The sequence below is a fragment of the Gorilla gorilla genome, chromosome 8, assembly GCF_029281585.2.
Source record: "Gorilla gorilla gorilla isolate KB3781 chromosome 8, NHGRI_mGorGor1-v2.1_pri, whole genome shotgun sequence".
Classification (NCBI taxonomy): Eukaryota; Metazoa; Chordata; class Mammalia; order Primates; family Hominidae; genus Gorilla; species Gorilla gorilla.
The window spans coordinates 111283222-111295334 of record NC_073232.2 but is presented as its reverse complement, the minus strand read 5'-3'; the positions used below and the strand labels follow the sequence as shown (position 1 = coordinate 111295334).

The 12113-nt window shown below is 38.3% G+C and overlaps 1 protein-coding gene and 1 pseudogene across 4 annotated transcripts in view; both read left to right on the top strand.

The window, feature by feature from the left end:
* Positions 1 to 12113, top strand: part of HPSE2 (heparanase 2 (inactive)) — an 840195-nt gene that overhangs the window by 272353 nt on the left and 555729 nt on the right. The gene's annotated exons all lie outside the window — the stretch shown is intronic.
* LOC101130059 (ADP-ribosylation factor-like protein 5A) lies at positions 7077 to 7946 on the top strand (annotated as a pseudogene).

Sequence of the window (12113 nt, the reverse complement as noted above, 5' to 3'; positions counted from 1 at the left end):
ATAAATGGACCATCTTGTCCTGCTACTTTGACTTTGGAGATAGTGCTTCAGAAAGCCCTGTCTCTACTCTCGCAACCAATAAATATCATCCTCTGCCATAGTTTTCCAGAACATATCCATGGCTTGTGTGTTCCCTGGCCCTGTAAGTTGGCCGGCTCACCATTTTCAGGTAGTATTTATGAAAAAGCTGGTGGTGATTTTAGAAAATCACCTAGAATGTCTCCCTTCACCTGTCCCCAGGTACATCTCTTTTTCACTGTGGGCAGGGATCATGAAAGGCTAGGTGGACACTGCTGTATTTCTTGTACTAGCATAGTCTTGTGTGTTCTTCACAAAAGTTTAGAAGACCTCCATTATGACATTCACCACCCTCCCTCAACACATACACTTGCATACACACTCCCCTTCCCTCAGGTAAACCTCAGCAAAGAGCAAAGCATTTTAAACTTGCAAAAGGAGGTAAAAAACTTGGAAAGCCCTGCTCTGGAGAAGCTGCTATGAGACTGCCTTGGAAAGGGAATGTCAGATCATCTTTCAGTCCAGGGAAAGCACACTGAAATGCACTAGGATACAGAGTAAAAGAGAACTGGGCTGGGAGCCAGGAGACCGGTATTCCATAACAGACTTATGATGGGACCTTAGAAAGTCACTTCACCTTTCTATGTCTGTTTACTCATCTCCAGTTAACAACTATACATTCGTTGAATAGTTATTTAATTTATTTAATAATTATAAGTAGTTTATGAATTATATATTTATTTCAATAATTACCTATTTGATTATTTAATTAAATATCTCCAGATCAGAGACTACATCTGGTTCTATTTGGTATTGTAACCACTAGTATAATGCCTGATGTAGAGTAAGTGCTCAATAAGTAATTATGAAAAATTTATGACTGAAGAAATGAATCTGATAGGAATGAGCTCTGGGAGAGGATCCTGAAGGTCCCTTCCTATTCTATAAATAAAGGGAAAGTTATGTTTCCTCACATCCTCTTTAGTATAAAAGTGAATAGGCTGGGTGCGGTGGCTCACACCTGTAATCCCAGCACTTTGGGAGGCTGAGGTGGGCAGATGACTTGAGGTCAGGAGTTTGAGACCAGCCTGGCCAGCATGGTGAAACCCCATCTCTACTAAAAATACAAAAATTAGCCAGGCATGGTGGTGCATGCCCGTAATCTCAGCTACTAGGGAAGCTGAGGTGGGAGAGAATTGCTTGAATCTGGGGGGCAGAGGTTGCAGTGAGCCAAGATTGCACCACTACACTCCAGCCTGGGGGACAGAGTGAGACTCCATCTCAAAACAAAAAACAACAAAAAACTAAATAGTGCTTCTTTGAAAAGGAATACAACTGCCATTGTATTTGAGAGGGGGAAAACCACCTCAAGAAACTGGAAGCACTAGAATGAACTTTTGAGGAAAATCTGGCTATTTTGACTCTACAAGAGTGTATTTGGCAAAGTCTGAAGGTGTATACATGTATGTACTTATCTTAAAAACCAAGGTAGAATCATATAAAGGTAAGACCATTACCTTGGACTATTTAGTGTCAATCAGAAATAAGAGAAAGTCCAATTCTTCATGTGTTGAAATAAATTTGGGGGCTTCCATAAAGGGTTGTAGGGAAACTAAAGAATTCTGCAGGAGAAATTAACTCCCATATAGTGAGATGCCTCTGATGCAGAGGACATCTTGAAGTAATATGCAACACTTGATGACACCTCTTCAACACTTAGTAAATCTGACCTTTCCTTTCATCTGTCGTTATGCTGAATCACATGGCCCAGCAAGCAGCTAACACATTGCAACCAAACTTCACAATTGCAGGCTGGGAACATGTGCTTCCTTACATTGATTAGTGATATTACCAGTGTTTAAGCCCATTTCCTGTCACCTTGGAGGATGGAGGTTACTTGACAGGAAGTCATTCTGCTGTCATCCAGCAGGGCTGCCAATGAATTCTTTAAACTTGTCAATGAGTAGAAACGCAGCCGGCTTTACTCTGGCTTAAAGCTTTTGCATATGTTGAGTATGCATTTAGTACATCATGGAAGCACCTAGTTTTGATACTAATGGAATGTGCATTTCTTTGAAATTTCTAAATTCCCAAAGCTTTAGGCAAATGCTGACATGAAAACTGTTTTAGTTAAAAATGAGCTTACTTTATGCTTAAAGGGTCATTTTGCATTAGCTGTGTCTTCGAGTCGATTTTGAAAAATCACCTCTTTGAGGAGTGGGCAAAAAAGGAGTCCCAAAAGGTGGTCCATTTCCTTTAATAAATTCAAGCAACTTTTTCTTTGTATTGAAGATATTATTTGTCATACATTTTCCTTGTCATATTGAGCATTCCCAGACCATCATTTAAAACAGATTGGTAATTTGGCCCTTAATTTTGGCACCTGTACATCTTTTAAAGCTCTGGGCTGTGTTTGGAAACTTCACTACTCTGTAAGTTAATACCCTTTTAGGGCCTAAACACTATCATTAACAGCAAATTGGCCTCTCAGGATGCTGGATAGAACCACATTTCATATTTATTTGTTTAATCTTTACTAGCCAAAGGTTGTCCAACAGCTCTAAGGGAGTGATTTGCCCATGAGGCTTGGAAGCATGTTTAAATCTTTCCCTATAACTTCAGGATTGGGAGAGAATACTTGAGGCTGCTTGTAATTCCAACTGCTCTTTCTAGGCAGCCTTGAAAACCCAGCTGTAAACTACTCCCATTCCCTGGCCTTTAGGCCTAGTAAGTCTAGATTTTCATACTAGAGGAGACCACAAAGATCATGTGGTCAAAACCCCTTATTTTACAGGTGGGTAAGCTGAAGTCCAAAGTGGGGAAGTGATTAAGCTGCTAGAGTTTTAAGTTATTTCTCTTCCCAGGGGATATTTGCTTTGTAATAGAAGTCTTCTAACAAAATCTTCAAGAATCAAGGGAACAGATTCCTACTGATGAGGTTTCATGAACTGTTAGGTGGTAAGGAGCTATTCATAGACAGGGAAGCTCTTAAGTAGGTACATATTCCTTTTACTTTTCCTCTTTATTATTACTAAACCATCCTCTGCTAGGGTAGTAAAAGTTTTTAAGGTTAAAGAGGCTTCAAGAAGCTTCCTTCCATATCATGTCAGAGTATCTTTATTTTAGGACAGTGCCTAAGCATGGTGCCTGGCGTGAAGTAGGTGTTCAAAAATGTGTATTGAAAGCATATATCAGAGTCACTTTAAAAATATCAACATAAGGAAAAGTAATATTCTTTTGAAGAAAGAGCATTATTCTTAGGAGTAAAGAGTCCCAACTCCTAATGGTAGCCACGTCAAGTAACAGGCTTTGAAATTGAGGTAGTAATAAATAGGCTATCAACCAAAAAAAGCTCAGGAGTAGACAGATTCACAGCCGATTTCTACCAGACATACAAAGAAGAACTGGTACTAATTCTACAGAAACTATTTCAAAAAATTGAGGAGGAGGGACTCCTCCCTAACTCATTCTATAAGGCCAGCATCATCCTAATACCAAAACCTGGCAGAGATCCAACAAAAAAAGACAACTTCAGGGCAATGTCCTTGATGAACATCGATGCAGAAATCCTCAACAAAATACTGGCAAACTGAATTCAGCAGCATATCAAAAAGCTTATTCACCACTCGATAGTAGGCTTCATCCCTGGGATGCAAGGTTGGTGCAACATACACAAATCAATAAACATGATTCACCACATAAACAGAACTGAAGACAAAAACCACATGATTATCTCAACAGATGCAGAAAAGGATTTCCATACAATTCAACATCCATTCATGTTAAAAACTCAATAAACTAGGTATCGAAGGAACATACCTCAAAATAATAAGAGCTATGTGTGACAAACCCATAGCCATCATCATACTGAATGGGCAAAATCTAGAAGCATTCCTTTTGAAAACTGGCACAAGACAGGATAGTCTCTCTCACCACTCCTATTCAATATACTATTGAAAGTTCTGGCCAGGACAATCAGGCAAGAAAAAGAAATAAAAGGCATGCAAATAGGAAGAGAGGAAGTCAAACTATCCTTGTTTAAAGATGACATGATTCTTATCTAGAAATTTCCAGTCTCAGCCCAAAAGCTTCTTAAGAAGATAAACAACTTCAGCAAAGTCCCAGGATACAAAATAAATGTGCAAAAATCACTAGCATTCCTACATCAATAACAGTCAAGCTGAGAGCCAAGTCAGGAATGAACTCACATTCGCAATTGCCACACACACACAAAATACCTAAGAATACAGCTAACTAGGGAGGTAAAAATCTCTATAAGGAGAACTACAAACCACTGCTCAAAGAAATCAGAGATGACACAAACAAATGGAAAAAGATTCCATGCTCATGGATAGGAAGAATCAATATTGTTAAAATGGCCATATTGCCGAAAGCAATTTATAGATTCAGTGTTATGCCTATTAAACTACCATTGACATTGTTCACAGAACTAGAAAAAAAAACTATTTTAAAATTCATATGGAACCAAAAAAGAGCCTGAATACCCAAGGCAACCCTAAGCAGAAAAAACAAGGCTGAAGGACTACCTGACTTCAAACTATACCACAGGACTACAGTAACCAAAACATCATGGTACTGGTACAAAAACAGACACATAGACCAGTAGAACCGAATACAGAACTCGGAAATAAGACCACACACCTACAACTGTCTGATCTTCGACAAACCTGATAAAAATAAGCAATGGGGAAAGGATTTCCTATTCAATAAATGGTGCTGGGATAAATGGCTAGCAATATGCAGAAGATTAAAACTGGAACCTTTCCTTATACCATATATAAAAATTAAGATGGATTAAAGGCTTAAATGCAACACTCAAAACTTTAAAATCCCTGGAAGGCAACCTAGACAATACAATTTGGGACATAGGCACAGGCAAATATTTCATGATGAAGATGCCAAAAGCAATTGCAACTAAAGGAAAAATTGACAAATGGGATCTGATTAAACTAAAGAGCTTCTGCACAGCAAAAGAAACTATTAACAGAGTAAATAGCCTACAGAATGGCAGAACATTTTTGCAAACTATGCATCCAACAAAGGTCAACTATCCAGCATCTACAAGGAACTTAAGCAAATTTACAGGAAAAAAACAAGCCCATAAAAAAGTGGGCAAAGGACGTGAACAGAAACTTTTTTTTTAGTTTTTATCTGTTTATTTATTTTAATTATACTTTAAGTTTTAGGGTACATGTGCACAACATGCAGGTTAGTTACATATGTATACATGTGCCATGTTGGTGTGCTGCACCCATTAACTCATCATTTAACATTAGGTATATCTCCTAATGCTATGCCTTCCCTCTTCCCCCACCCCACAACAGGCCCCGGTTTGTGATGTTCCCCTTCCTGTGTCCATGTGTTCTCATTGTTCAATTCCCACCTATGGGTGAGAACATGTGGTATTTGGTTTTTTGTCCTTGTGATAGTTTGCTGAGAATGATGGTTTCCAGCTTCATCCGTGTCCCTACAAAGGACACGAACTCATTATTTTTTATGGCTGCATAGTATTCCATGGTGTATATGTGCCACATTTTCTTAATCCAGTCTATCATTGTTGGACATTTGGTTTCGTTCCAAGTCTTTGCTATTGTGAATAGTGCCTCAATAAATGTACGTGTGCATGTGTCTTTATAGTAGCATGATTTATAATCCTTTGGATATATACCCAGTAATGGGATAGCTGGGTCAAATGGTATTTCTAGTTCTAGATCCCTGAGGAATCGCCACACCGACTTCCACAATGGTTGAACTAGTTTACAGTCCCACCAACAGTGTAAAAGTGTTCCTATTTCTCCACATCCTCTCCAGCACCTGTTGTTTCCTGACTTTTTAATGATCGCCATTCTAACTGGTGTGAGATGGTATCTCATTGTGGTTTTGATTTGCATTTCTCTGATGGCCAGTGATGATGAGCCTTTTTTCATGTGTCTTTTGGCTGCATAAATGTCTTCTTTTGAGAAGTGTCTGTTCATATCCTTTGCCCACTTTTTGATGGGGTTGTTTGTTTTTTTCTTGTAAATTTGTTTGAGTTCATTGTAGATTCTAGATATTAGCCCTTTGTCAGATGAGTAGGTTGCAAAAATTTTCTCCCATTCTGTAGGTTGCCTGTTCACTCTGATGGTAGTTTCTTTTGCTGTGCAGAAGCTCTTGAGTTTAATTCGATCCCATTTGTCAATTTTGGCTTTTGTTGCCATTGCTTTTGGTGTTTTAGACATGAAGTCCTTGCCCATGTTTAAAAGAAGACATACATGCAACCTACAGTCGTGAAGAAAAGCTCAACATCACCAATCACTAGAGAAACGCAAATCAAAACCACGAGATACCATCTCACACCAGTTAGAATGAAGATTATTAAAAAGTCAAAAAATAACATATGCTGGTGAGGTTGTGGAGAAAACGGAACACTTATACACTGTTTGTGGGGGTGTAAATAGTTCAACCATTGTGAAAAACAGTGTGGCGATTCCTCAGAGACCTACAGACAGAAATACCTTTCAACCCAGCAATCCCATTACTGAGTATATACCCAAAGGAATACAAAGCATTCTATTATGAAGACACATGCATGCACATGTTCATTGCAACACTATTCACAATAGCAAAGACATGGAATCAGCCTAAGTGGCCATGAATGATAAACTGGATAAAGAAAACATCATACATATACACCATGGAATGCAGCCATAAAAAGAATGAGATCATGTCCTTTGCAGGGACATGGATGGAGCTGGAGGCCATTATCCTTAGCAAACTAACACATGAATGGGGAGGACGGTGGCTTGCGAGGCTCGTTGCAGACAACTTGGTGGCAATGTCCACGAGCCAGGTGAGTGTGTGGCGGTAGCAGGGCCTCGCATGTGGCAGCGTGACCTGGGTTTTGGCCTCCCTCCGGTTCTCTGGAAGTGGGCCAGCAACCAGGGCAGGAGCAGCTGCAGAGGCAGAGGCTCCAGTGTGTCTCTCTCTGCCACCCCCTTAGCCTGAGCCAGGGAGGCCGGGCGGTCTGGGTGTCTGGAGGCGGGGTCCACTGCCCGAGAATGGGAATTCTCTTCACCAGGATATGGAGACTGTTCAATCACCAGGAGCACAAAAGTATCATTATTGGGCTGGATAGTGCAGGGAAAACTACCATCCTTTAACACTTTTCTATGAATGAAGTTGTACATACATCTCCTACAACAGGAAGTAATGTAAAAGAGATAGTGATTAATAATACACGTTTCCGGCTGGTAGCTCACGCCTGTAATCCCAGCGCTTTGGGAGGCTGAGGTGGGTGGATCACCTGAGGTCAGGAGTTTGAGACCAGCCCAGCCAACATGGTGAAGCCCCATCTCTACTGAAAATACAAAAATGAGGTGGGCATGGTGGCACGCACCTGTAATACCAGCTACTCGGGATGCTGAGACAGGAGAATTGCTTGAACCTGGGAGGTGGAGGTTGCAGTGAGCTACGATCGTGCCAGTACACTCCAGCCTGGGTGACAAAGCAAGACTGTGTCTGAAATAATAATAATAATCATAATCATAATAATATACATTTCCTAATGGAGGATATTGGTGGCCAAGAATCTCTTCGTTCTTCCTGAAACACTTACTATACTAACACAGAGTCTGTATAGTTGTTGTGAACAGTACAGACAGAGAGAAGATTTCTGTAACTAGAGAACTCTATAAAATGTTAGCACATGAGGACCTAAGAAAAGCTGGATTACTGATTTTTGCTAATAAACAAGATGTTAAAAAATGCATAACTGTAGCAGAAATCTCCCAGTTTGTGAAGCTAACATCTATTAAAGATCACCAGTGGCATATCCAGGCATGCTGTTCTCTAACTGGTGAGGGATTGTGCCAAGGACTTGAATGGTTGATGTCACGACTTAAGATTAGATGATCTCTACTGACCTCTTCTCATAGACTTTGTATAAATGAAGTGCTAAACTTTACCTGAAAGCTGCAGCAATTAAAGATTTAGATATATTTATAATCAACTGATTTAAACTTTTTCTATGAGAAGAAAAATTAAGACCACTTATTTGAAAACAAAGATGAAGTCTCACCTTCCAATCTGCTTTCTCATTAGTTTTTTCCAAAGTAAGTTATTAAAGCTGTGAATGACATTTTTCTCGTAATGAATCCTCTCAGGACATTGTGTAGCCCCTGGTAAGTACAAAGGGAGAGGAAGACATTTTGAATTTTGAGAGCTTTATTATCAGTATAACCCTCCCTAGTTGAGTGTTATTCTCTGCTTGGTCCGTTAAGTCAAAATACAAATCAGCACAGATATTCAGTTTCCAGTATTTTAAAATATAATGTTACATATGGGAAGTATTTTGCATAAGGTTGTATATGTATTGTGTATATACCTCAAGTTCAAGTTAATGGCTTTGATTTAAGTTCTAAAGAAAAGCAAATAACACAAATATTAATAATATCCTTAGCTATAACCATAATGAGATAAGTACTGGCATTGGTGTTAGGTGCCATTTTATACTTTCTCCCTATATTCTCTGTATTGTATTAACCAACCCTCCAAATCATTGAGCTGCTTGTTAAAAAAAAAAAAGGAAAAGGAAAAAGCATGATATTGTGTATCTATTTTTTGTTGTTGACCAGTCACACAGATGGAAACATAATTCAACAGAATGTGATAGCGATCAGATTCTTGGCTTAGTATTACTAATGGGCAGGATTGTACAATGAGTAATTATCAGATTATTACTTTCAATGGTTCTTATGGCATCTAAATTACTGAATAAATTTTTAATCCATTAATCAGTCTATCATAAATTGTGATTAAAATTATCAAATGAATTATCTGCATTAATTGGAAACTGTTGTGTGAAACATGTCTACTCAGAGAAATAATATTCTATAAATATTATAAAATAATTTAGCTATATTTTTTTAAGTATTAAATTATATGTCAAGCAGTTAAAGTGAATTTCAAAGTAAAAGTAAGGTATGTTTTCTGAACAACATTGATAATTCTTTAATTTGCAGAGTTCTTTTTTATTTTAGGACTGAGAATATAGTGTGAGATTTTTTTATTTATGTAAAATTTGTTGTATCTTCTGTAATATAAATACATTGTTTGACAATTATAAAATGCAAGCATTTTTTGAATGCTTTTAAGAATTTCTTTTAAAGATTGATTGATACAATGTATGATTTGTACAAAGAAGTAACTTGACCCAAAACACTCTTTATGCTTGCTTAGAGCATTTTTTTTTTTTTTTTTGAGATGGAGTCTTGCTCTGTCGCCAGGCTGGAGTTCAGTGGCATGATGTCGGCTCACTGCAACCTCTGCCTCTTGGGTTCAAGCAATTCTCCTGCCTCAGTCTCCCGAGTAGCTGGGACTACCAGCACATGCCACCACGCCTGGCTAATTTTTGTATGTTTAGTAGAGATGGGGTTTCACCACGTTGGCTAGGATGGTCTCTATCTCTTGATGTCGTGATCTGCCCGCCTCAGCCTCCCAAAGTGCTGGGATTATAGGCATGAGCCACCACGCCCAGCCTGTATATCTTTCATGGCCTGAAAATCTGAAGGTTAATCCAAACTGATATGTTTTAGCATATTTGAGAAAAAAAAACTAATTTTAATATCAGCCTTTTAAATTTCAAGAAGGTTTTACTGAATAATAGTACATACTATAAGTATTGATCCAACTTTGAAAGTTCCTTTCTGTAAAATGTGAAATACTCAATATCTAAATCTAGATCAGGCGTAGGAGATCAGTATTTAACATTGGTTGTTTTGTGTTTCATATTTATAAGGTTCAAAATGCAAGCATAACATTTAATATTTGTCTACATGGTTTTACAAAAGTAAATCCTAAATTACACCCCCCCCCCAAAAAAAAAAACCTAACACAGGAACAGAAAACTAAATACCACATGTTCTCATTTACAAATGGGAACTAAATGATGAGAACACATGGACACATAGGAACACAACGCACATTGGGGCCTACAGAGGGGTGAAGGGTGGGAGGAGGGAGAGGATCAGGAAATATAACTAATGGGTACTAGGTTTAATACCTGGGTGATGAAATAATCTGTACAGCAAACCCCCATGACACAAGTTTACATATGTAACAAACCTGCGCATATACCCCTGAACTTAACAGTTAAAAAAAAAAGACTGATGATTACCGACTTGTCAGTGTTCTGAAATTGTGCAATTAATATTCATCCTCAAGAGAATTTTGTGCCTATTCTCGAGTATTTGACTAATATTTTATTGATTCTTGGCTGGTAAGGGCTAGGATGGGAAAGGAATCCTAGATTCTTAGAGTTAGATGGCTTCTCAGAGGTTATCTGAGCCAATCTACTACCTTGATTTCCCTTTTCAGTAAAGCTGCCAAATTGTTAACCGGGTTTCGCTTAAGCACTTCCAGAATAGGTTGGCCTCCCATACCATGAAGTTGCCCAGTCATCTTTGAATTTACTTAGGAAGTTATGCCTCTAAAAACAAGTTCTTATCTTTATCTATATACTGCCTCTCTTAAAATTTCTGCCCATTTATGGTAATTCTGATCTCTGGAATCAATAGAAGTCAAGTAAATCCCTCTTTCACAAGGCTGCAATTCATGAGCCTGCTTTTTCCCAAGCTCAGGAAAGTATATCGTTAACATTATTATTGCTTCTAGGCAAAGGTGAAGATTCTCAAACAGGCTGATTTCATGGTCATTTTTCCCGAAGTATGTTTTATTTACCTTTTATAATGTTTTATGCTAAAATATTTTCAAAGATAAAAAAATAGAAAATAAACACATTTAGTTTACTTCAGGTCTTTTGGCTTTCCAAAACAATGATTGCTACAAGTTTCATTTGATGTCCTCTTTAAGCACAGTAAATCATCTCATTCCTTAAAGAATCTCACCGAGTTTTAGATTATTAGTTTATTGGAGAACAGCTGTGGTCGCAACAGAGCGGATTCTAAGGGTCTACTATTAAGAATTAAACTAGCTAATTGTTCCCGAACAATGGTCTGTAAATGAATTTCAGTTTATGAAGTTTTTGGCAACTTGGGACAAAATAAGAACCAAGTGACAAGTTTTTATGAAACTAAATTTATTTAATTTTTAAGTTCCAAGTTTATGTCCTTCCTACATTTTTGTTATCGAAGTTATGAAATGATGTTGATAATTAATGGTAGTTGCTATTTTAAATGTCTTTGTTTTGCAAAAGCAAATGACTATGAAAAAAATGAGCAACTCTATTTTGGTGCCCTGATATTTTTCTTTTTGAAATATTACTGGTCCTGAAATCCGTAAGTATGTGAATCACTGGCTTAGATGCTGTTTGTCTCCTCCCAGGGTTAACATTCTATAGTCTATGAATTGTGGTTTAATCAGACTTGGACATGAAACCCCTATGGAAACCAGGTGCTACAGGAACTGAAGTTTGGAATTCTACAAGAAACTGGCTGCCTTTTCCCTCTGGTCCACTGTTGAATCAGTACTTCCAGATGGTGGCAAGGAAATGTGGCTGCCAGTAGTAACCCGGCTCTGGAGGGAGACTGAATGCTATCCCTGATGCTCAGTCCTGCTTTTTGTTTGTTTGTTTGTTTTTTGAGACTGGATCTCAGTCTGTCATCCAGGCAGGAGTGCAGTGGTGCAGTCATAGCTCATTGCAGCCTCAAACTCCTGGGCTCATGCAATTCACCCACCTCAGCCTCCTGAGTAGCTAGGCCTACAGGGCATGTACCAGCATGCCTGGCAATTTTTTTTTTTTTTTTTTTTTGGTAGACACTGGGCCTTGTTATGTTGCCCAGGCTGGTTGTGAACCCCTGGCTTCTAGCGATCCTCCTACCTCAGCTTTCCAGAGTGCTGGGATTATAGTTGAGCCACTGTGTCTGGCCTCAGTTCTCTTTTAATAGCCTTCAGAATATTTCTAAAAGCCTTTGCACTGAAAAACTACATAATTGAACCAAAAATGTAGATTTTCATAATTCCCCTCAACTGTTGCAAAGTTTTTGGTTCAAACTTGACATAGCAGCAGGAACTTTCAGGTTGAAGTTATGAAAGTGGTTTCGGTTAATAGTAAATTGCAATTCTACAATAATGGATGT